This window comes from Pelobates fuscus, chromosome 5 (assembly GCF_036172605.1).
Source record: "Pelobates fuscus isolate aPelFus1 chromosome 5, aPelFus1.pri, whole genome shotgun sequence".
NCBI lineage: Eukaryota > Metazoa > Chordata > Amphibia > Anura > Pelobatidae > Pelobates > Pelobates fuscus.
The window spans coordinates 254,598,508-254,606,387 of NC_086321.1; the positions used below are offsets into that span (position 1 = coordinate 254,598,508).

A 7,880-nucleotide genomic window follows, 5' to 3' on the forward strand; every position below is an offset into this window, starting at 1 on the left:
GAGGATTGCCGTCGGGGTACCTCACGCGCGTCTGTTATATGGATATGCACTGCAAAAAAGAAAAGTGGCTCAAGGCAAGTGTGTCACAGTAAACTGGTTACAAACCATTGATCTACAAAAGTGATTTTTAACTTGTGTGGCACAAGTCACCTGAAGTATTGCTTTAAAAAAAAACACTGATATCAGAGTTGCAACTGGTTGACTGCAGTCCTTCTATTATTCAGCACTAAAATAGTAATTTCAATCAGTCAGTTAATTGAAACTTGTATATCACATTAGCTAGTTGTACGTGTCATACATGTTACATACCTCTCTAGTAAGACTTTAAGTAATATGTATTTCTAGGAAGACAATTTAATTCCAATTCATCCATCAGTAGGTTAAAGTGTTACACCAACCAAAAAAAAAAAAACAGGTTTTTCAAGAAAACACTGTTTTGGGTCAGACTAACCCATCTTATCCTAGCTACTCAAAAAAAAAAAAAAAAAAAGGAAAGGAAAACAAAGAAAATGTCTAAAACATACCTTTATACCAGCGCCAATGCCAAGTTCTCCTTGCAGAGTGATATTTCTGATCTGACATTATTCCCCCTAGCTAAAGGAGGGCAGATGTCACAGAGGATGGACTGAGGGAGGACATGCTCAGCACAGAGAGGGACCATGCCACCATTGTTTGTCTGGCACCAGCATGTTTATGCCAAATTAGCACAGAATGTATATTAGCCAGCCTGGCTAAAGACTCCCTAATAACACAGTTGTGGCACAACTCTGGCACAAGAGGAGTCAAACTCTTTATGCGTGTTTTACAGTAAAATGTTGCACACACAGATCCTAGCAATCTAAGGGATTATTAGTGTTTTGAATGTATTTGATAAAAATTTCACATTTGTTCACAATTGTGCAAGAATCTGGTTGGGCCTGTTTTTTTTTGTTTTTTGTTTTTTTTTGGGGGGGGGGGGGATATTTACACTTACCCTAGATAAATATATACATAAAAACTAATTTTCTCTCAAATAACACTAAAGTATATGTACAAAACAACTGTCAAACAGATTGGATCTCCAACATCCTTTATTTTTCCAGCTTTACCATATATATATATATATATATATAGACCTGCACGTATGAAGTATTACTTTAATAAAAAAACAGTTCTTTGAAGAAAAAAAAAAAAGGAAAATGATTTTAGTCACTAGCCTGTCTGATGCCAATTTGCACATAATTCCTACTAGCCATCAGGAATTTTTGTTCCTCTGGCTAATTACATCTGGAGTTAGCTAGAGGGATTAATCTATATACGTGTACCGTTTACAGGGAAACGCTGCACATTCAGCCTCTGTGAACAATAACCACTTCAACTCACTGATGTGGTCATGGTGTTTGAAGTAACTCAGTAAACTGAGAATAACACTTTACATATAATGGGATGTACAAATCTTTGCATTACTTGACTTTGTTTAAACCTTCCCAGCGTCCATTCAACAATGTTATGCTTGTCTTCCCATCACACACAGCCAGCCATTCTCGTTCTGCAATGTGTCAAAACACCTTCCAATTAAAACTGTCACTGCATGTGACTCCAGGGTGCACTCCCCTTACGACTTGCAGCAGCACCGAGCCCAGCAAGACAGGTAATCTGATCACCTGAGCACAGACACACAGTGGGACCGCACTGCCAGCGTTCCAAAAGGATTACATTGTATTCTTATACACGGAACGCTGTGCAGCGAGAACCACCATACACACAAACTATAAACACACTTGGGTGTACATATGTGTGTGTGCGTCTCTGTGTACTTGTAAATACGTGTTTGGACTCTCTGACATGGCCAAACACTTTGCAGACTGCAGTATATTTACAAAGTGCACTTGTTGATCTAACACTCCCTGCTTTGAGTACAGAGAGTGCCCACCACGTTGTGTGTTTGTGAGTGCAAGGCACCGTGCAGTGAGTGGGGCCCCCGCTCCTAAGAGCCAGCCCGCACCTTGCTGTGTCCCCTTACCTGGGAGGCGGACAGGGAGTCTCTCAGCACACAGTCCACCGGGCGGGATCTCCTCACAAAGTCCCCGGGAAGCGGCTAAACACTCACACAGCTTGTAAATCCTGACACAGTGTCCACGGTCCGCACCGCCGGCGCCATGATCTGTACTGGGGACCGGAGAATACTTCCGGGCTTAGCTCCGGTATCTTCCTCCCTGCTGCCCCCTATCGGCCGCACACCGGCGGACACACCGAGCCTGCAGGGCAGGGGCTGGCAGTGACGTCACCGGGACACTAGAGTTCCAGCAGCGTAGAGCCGTAACGTTGCTCACCTTCCACACACTGCGCTGGGCACTGGTAGACAAGTGGCAGCAGTTTAATCTGGAATATACTGCTCCTTTAAGACAAAGCAATGAATACTTTCATTATTTAATACAGGATGTGCAAGATCTTGCTTTTTATTTTTAGCTCACTCCTATGAGTAATCAGGCAGTCCTCATGTAAATAGTGGATATTGGGGATGTCTGCTGCCAAAAATTACTGTCCCTGCAGTCTGACAATTGTAAACGCTGTGTTTTCTGAGAAAATGCCCTCTTTACATTAGTCCCATGTCCCTTGTGGTTGTCACTCACTAAGGCAGCCACCAGATGAGTTTCCTGTTGTGGTTTCTGCAGACTTCAGCATCTTCACACTTTTCATGAAGATGCAAACACTCCCGATAGCAATGCATTGAGCTAATACATCTCTTTGAGGAGATGCTGATTTTCACAAAGATTGCTTGCACATGCATAATAGCCCCTCCAATTCCCAGATTTTACTATTAACATGACGTAAAGTCATGATTTTATTAAAGACACAGAGGCGAGTATTATGCATATCTCTTTCTTTATTACTCTCAGAAGCAAACAAAAATAGATAAATAAATAACTGAAATGAACAAAAAAATACAGTGCTCAAGCAACCAATCACATAATCACATAACACAGGAAGTGACTATATTATGCTTTATTATGCTTGAAGCACCCACAATCCCCCTCTTTCTTGCGGATAACGAAGACCAAAACTTAGAAAATCCAACTTCAGCTACCGTAGCCAACAGCATCTCCAACATGGAAATCACGAGAAATTCAGGCTAAGGGAGACATAGAAAAAATATGGTAATATCTGGGCTCCAAACTGTATGTGCATACCGACAATCAATTAAATCACTAAGTTAACCCCTTAAGGGGACACGTCATGATTCCCTTTTATTCCAGAAGTTTGGTCCTTAAGGGGTTAAGCCCAACTCCCCACACCTAAAATATGTTAATATATCAAGCAGCAGGGCGGGGCCGGGCAGCCGTGCCGAAAGGCTGCAAATCGCTCCCGAGGAAAAAACAAAAACTAAGGTATATACCCACCCTACCCGACGTGTACCAACCCGGGGGTCCATGTCACGAAGCTCTGGAGTGTCCCGGTGCAGCTGGAGCGCTCGACAATGGGTGGCTCTGGGTCCTGGTGAGAGACTCTGGGGCTCGGGGATGGAGGCCTACCCGGGCGGGGACTGGGGCGGACGGCCGCTGCCTCGCTCTCCATCCCGACCATAGCGGTCTACTACTATCCGACAGGCGTTTTCCTGGTCCCGTTCCCCCCCCCCCTGTGGGGGGGTCATCCCGGTCCCCATCAGGCGGGCTACTGCCTTGCACATCTTACCTGGGCGGCCCGAAGAGAAAAGGCTCCCACGCGGTCTCAACAAAATGGCCGGCGCCCGCGCTGCAACACCGCCAGCCGAGACAGCAATCCCTCTGAGACAGGCCGATATGGCAATGCGGCACTACACAGCCCGAGCTACCACCACGGGAAGTCCGCGGGGAACATGCCCGATGACAGGCGGAAACCACTACAGCCTACATCTACTTCACCTGCCCATGTCAAAGCGATAACCTCCGACAAGGCACGCTGGGACACCCCTGACCGCGCACGCCTCACCACTGATCGGTGCTGGAAGAACAAACGGGGACAACATCCTCATCCACCGACCACACAGGGCTACAACCCACATCTGAAAACCAAGACAGGGGACATATCTTTGATTTACACAATGGAAATATCGATGTCAGCGAACCTTCGGAATATCAGATACAGAAATTAAAGTCCCACACTGAAGAGGTCCAACATAGCGAATCGATGGAAGACTTTTGGGATTCTGAGAAATATTCATTTCAAGAGAGACGTGATCTCAACGAGCTGCTGACCACTGCATGCTGCAAAACCGGCTGCAAAAAAAAAAGGATTTAAGCTCACTGTGTTAAATAAGAATTTTTCAGTTCTTCGGGTGTCATAGGAATAGACAAATCATCCCTCTGGCACCCTATATGTGTGTAAAAATAAATTCCTGGTGGGGGAGGTACATCCAGATCAATAAATCCACTACTTCTGTTTTCAAAAAAAATAAATAAAAAATATATCAAGCGGTAGAATAAACGGATTTCTCCAATACATATAATGTCAGATATTGAAACATTAGAACAAAAACTTCCAATAGAGAAACTTACCATACCTACCCACCATACCAGCCCATTTCCAACCACAACCGGGTGGGTGGGAATAATACTCGCCTCCGTGTCTTTAATAAAATCATGACTTTACGTCATGTTAATAGTAAAATCTGGGAATTTTATTAAAGACACGGAGGCTCCTATTATGCAAGTTCAAAGCTTAGAAACCACTTGAGATGCAAAATGGTCAATCGGCCTGAAGTAGAAATCACGAAAAGTCGATTCCTGTGACCAATCCGCTGCACGTAGAATATCTTCCAAGCGGCAGCCCATAGCAGAAGCCTTGGAGGCCATAGCTCCACGGACTGAATGAGGGGTGAATCTGGACGTATCAATCCCGGCCAGAGTCAACAACTCCCGTACCCATCTTGCCAACGTAGGGGTAGACACCGGAAGGTGTGGGGCTCGAAACTAAATGAACAAGGGGCATAAATCTGGGGATCGCAACGGTCGAGTAACCTCTAGATAGGCCTTAAGGCATTCAACTGGACAGAGAGCAGGATTATCCTGGAATCTAGGGTAGACGAACACTTTTGAAGCCGACTTCGTCCTTCTGGATATGTTAAAGGAGATGCCTTCTGGGGTAAACACAATGGCATTCCAGTCATGTGCTCGAACATCCGAAACCCTCTAACAAGAAATCAAACATAACAGCAGGGCTCGAGTCCTGCAGGAACGCGTGGGAATGGCGTTCCTGCACTTTTTCCACAGCAGGAACGCCGTTCCCATTACTAGTCCTGCAGGACCCAGGGCTGGCACAAGCGGCTGCAAGAGCAGGGCGAGCAAAAATCCGAATCCCCTGCCTCTGACTGGGGACTCGGATTTTTAAACTCACCTCTCTCCTTGCAGTCAGTGGAGTTGGCCGGCCTCTTCTGATGATGTCAGTAGGAGGGGGCGTTACTTTCTCTGCTCTTCTCACAGGACCGCTGGGGAGCAGAGGAAGCCATGCCCCCTCCTCCTGACATCATCAGAAGAGGCCGGCCAACTCCACTGACTGCAGGCTGCAGGTTCCAGATCCTGTCCCACCCCTCCTGGCCCAAGGTAAGCCTCAGGGAGGGGGGAAGGCACTTTAGTTTTTTGTTTGTTTGTTTTTTATCCCTTTCCTGAGTCCCTGTCCCACTCCTCAGTCCCTGTCCCCCTATTTAAGGCCCTGTCCCCCTCCTCAGTTCCTGTCCCCTCCTCAGTCCCTGTCTCCCTCCTTAGTCCCTTTCCCCAGTCCCTGTCCCCCTCCTCAAGCCCTACCCCCTTACTCAGTCCCTGCCCCCCTCCTCAGGCCCTGTCCCCCTTCCTCAGTCCCTGTCCCTTTCCTGAGTCCCTGTCCCCCTCCTCAGTCCCTGTCCCCCTATTTAAGGCCCTCTCCCCCTTCCTCAGTTCCTGCCCCCCTCCTCAGTTCCTGCCCCCCTCCTCAGGCCCTGTCCCCCTTCCTCAGTCCCGGTTCCTTTCCTGAGTCCCTATCCCCCTCCTCAGTCCCTGTCCCCCTATTTAAGGCCCTCTCCCCCTTCCTCAGTCCCTGCCCCCCTCCTCAGGCCCTGTCCCCCTTCCTCAGTCCCTGTCCCTTTCCTGAGTCCCTGTCCCCCTCCTCAGTCCCTGTCCCCCTATTTAAGGCCCTCTCCCCCTTCCTCAGTTCCTGCCCCCCTCCTCAGTTCCTGCCCCCCTCCTCAGGCCCTGTCCCCCTTCCTCAGTCCCGGTTCCTTTCCTGAGTCCCTATCCCCCTCCTCAGTGCCTGTCCCCCTATTTAAGGCCCTGTCCCCCTATTTAAGGCCTCCCCCTTCCTCAGTCCCTGTCACCCTCCTCAGTTCCTGCCCCCCTCCTCAGTCCCAGTCCTCCTCCTCAGTCCCTGTCCCTTTCCTGAGTCCCTGTCCCTTTACCGAGTCCCTGTCCCCCTATTTAAGGCCCTGTCCCCCTCCTCAAGCCCTGTCCCATTACTCAGTCCTTGTCTCCCTCCTCAGTCCCTGTCTCCCTCCTAAGTCCCTGTCCTCCTCCTCAGTCCCTGTCCTCCTCCTCAGTCCCTGTCCTCCTCCTCAGTCCCTGTCCTCCTCCTCAGTCCCTGTCCTCCTCCTCAGTCCCTGTCCCTTTCCTCAGTCCCTGCCCCCCTCCTCAGTCCCTGTCTCCCTCTTCAGTCCCTGCCCCCCTCCTCAGTCCCTGCCCCCCTCCTCAGTCCCTGCCCCTTTCCTCAGTCTCTGTCCCTCTCCTCAAGCCCTGTCCCCTTACTCAGTCCCTGTCTTCTTACTCAGGCCCTGTCCCCCTCCTCAGTCCCTGTCTCCCTCCTCAGTCCCTGTCCCCCTCCTAAGTCCCTTTCCCGAGTCCCTGTCCTCCTCAGTCCCTGTCCTCCTCCTCAGTCCCTGTCCCTTTCCTCAGTCCCTGCCCCCCTCCTCAGTCCCTGTCTCCCTCCTCAGTCCCTGCCCCCCTCCTCAGTCCCTGCCCCCCTCCTCAGTCGCTGCCCCTTTCCTCAGTCTCTGTCCCTCTCCTCAAGCCCTGTCCCCTTACTCAGTCCCTGTCCCCTTACTCAGTCCCTGTCCCCTTACTCAGTCCCTGTCTTCTTACTCAGGCCCTGTCTCCCTCCTCAGTCCCTGTCTCCCTCCTCAGTCCCTGTCCCCCTCCTAAGTCCCTTTCCCGAGTCCCTGTCCCCCTATTTAAGGCCCTGTCCCGTTACTCAGTCCCTGTCTCCCTCCTCAGTCCCTGTCCCTTTCCTCAGTCCCTGCCCCCCTCCTCAAGTCCTGTCACCTTACTCAGTGCCTGTCTCCCTCCTCAGTCCCTGCCCCCCTCCTCAAGCCCTGTCCCCTTACTCAGTCCCTGTCTCCCTCCTCAGTCCTTGCCCCCCTCCTCAGTCCCGGTCCCTTTCCTCAGTCTCTGTCCCCCTCCTCAAGCCCTGTCCCCTTACTCAGTCCCTGTCTCCCTCCTCAGTCCCTGTCTTCTTACTCAGGCCCTGTCCCCCTCCTCAGCCCCTGCTCCCTTCATCAGCCCCTGCCCCCCTCCTCAGCCCGTGTCCCTTTCCTCAGCCCATGGCCCCTTCCTCAGCCCATGCCCCCCTCCTCCTAAGCTTCTGTCCCTCTTCCTCAGCCCTGCCACCTAACTCAGCCCATGGCCCCTTCCTCAACCCATGTCCCCCCCCTCCTAAGCTCCTGTCCCTTTTCCACAGCACTGTCACCTTACTTAGCCCCTGTCCCCCTTACTCAGCCCCTGCCCCTCTTCCTCAGCCCCTGTCCCTCTTCCTCAGCCCCTGCCCCTCTTCCTCAGCCCCTGTCCCTCTTCCTCAGCCCCTGTCCCCCTTCCTCAGCCCCTGTCCCCCTTCCTCAGCCCCTGTCCCCCTTTCTCAGCCCCTGTCCCACTTCCTCAGCCCCTGTCCCTCTCCTCAGCCCATGC

General features: G+C 50.8%; 1 protein-coding gene across 3 annotated transcripts in view; it reads right to left on the bottom strand.

Moving 5' to 3' along the window:
• The window catches only part of DENND4C (DENN domain containing 4C), a 100,671-nt gene extending 98,434 nt beyond the window's left edge, over window positions 1-2,237 (bottom strand). For all 3 annotated transcript variants that reach the window (XM_063455233.1, XM_063455234.1, XM_063455232.1), the window contains exon 1: window positions 2,003-2,237. The gene's annotated coding sequence lies outside the window, so the exon portion shown is untranslated. The remainder of the gene's footprint in view (window positions 1-2,002) is intronic.
• Window positions 2,238-7,880: the final 5,643 nt, after the last annotated feature.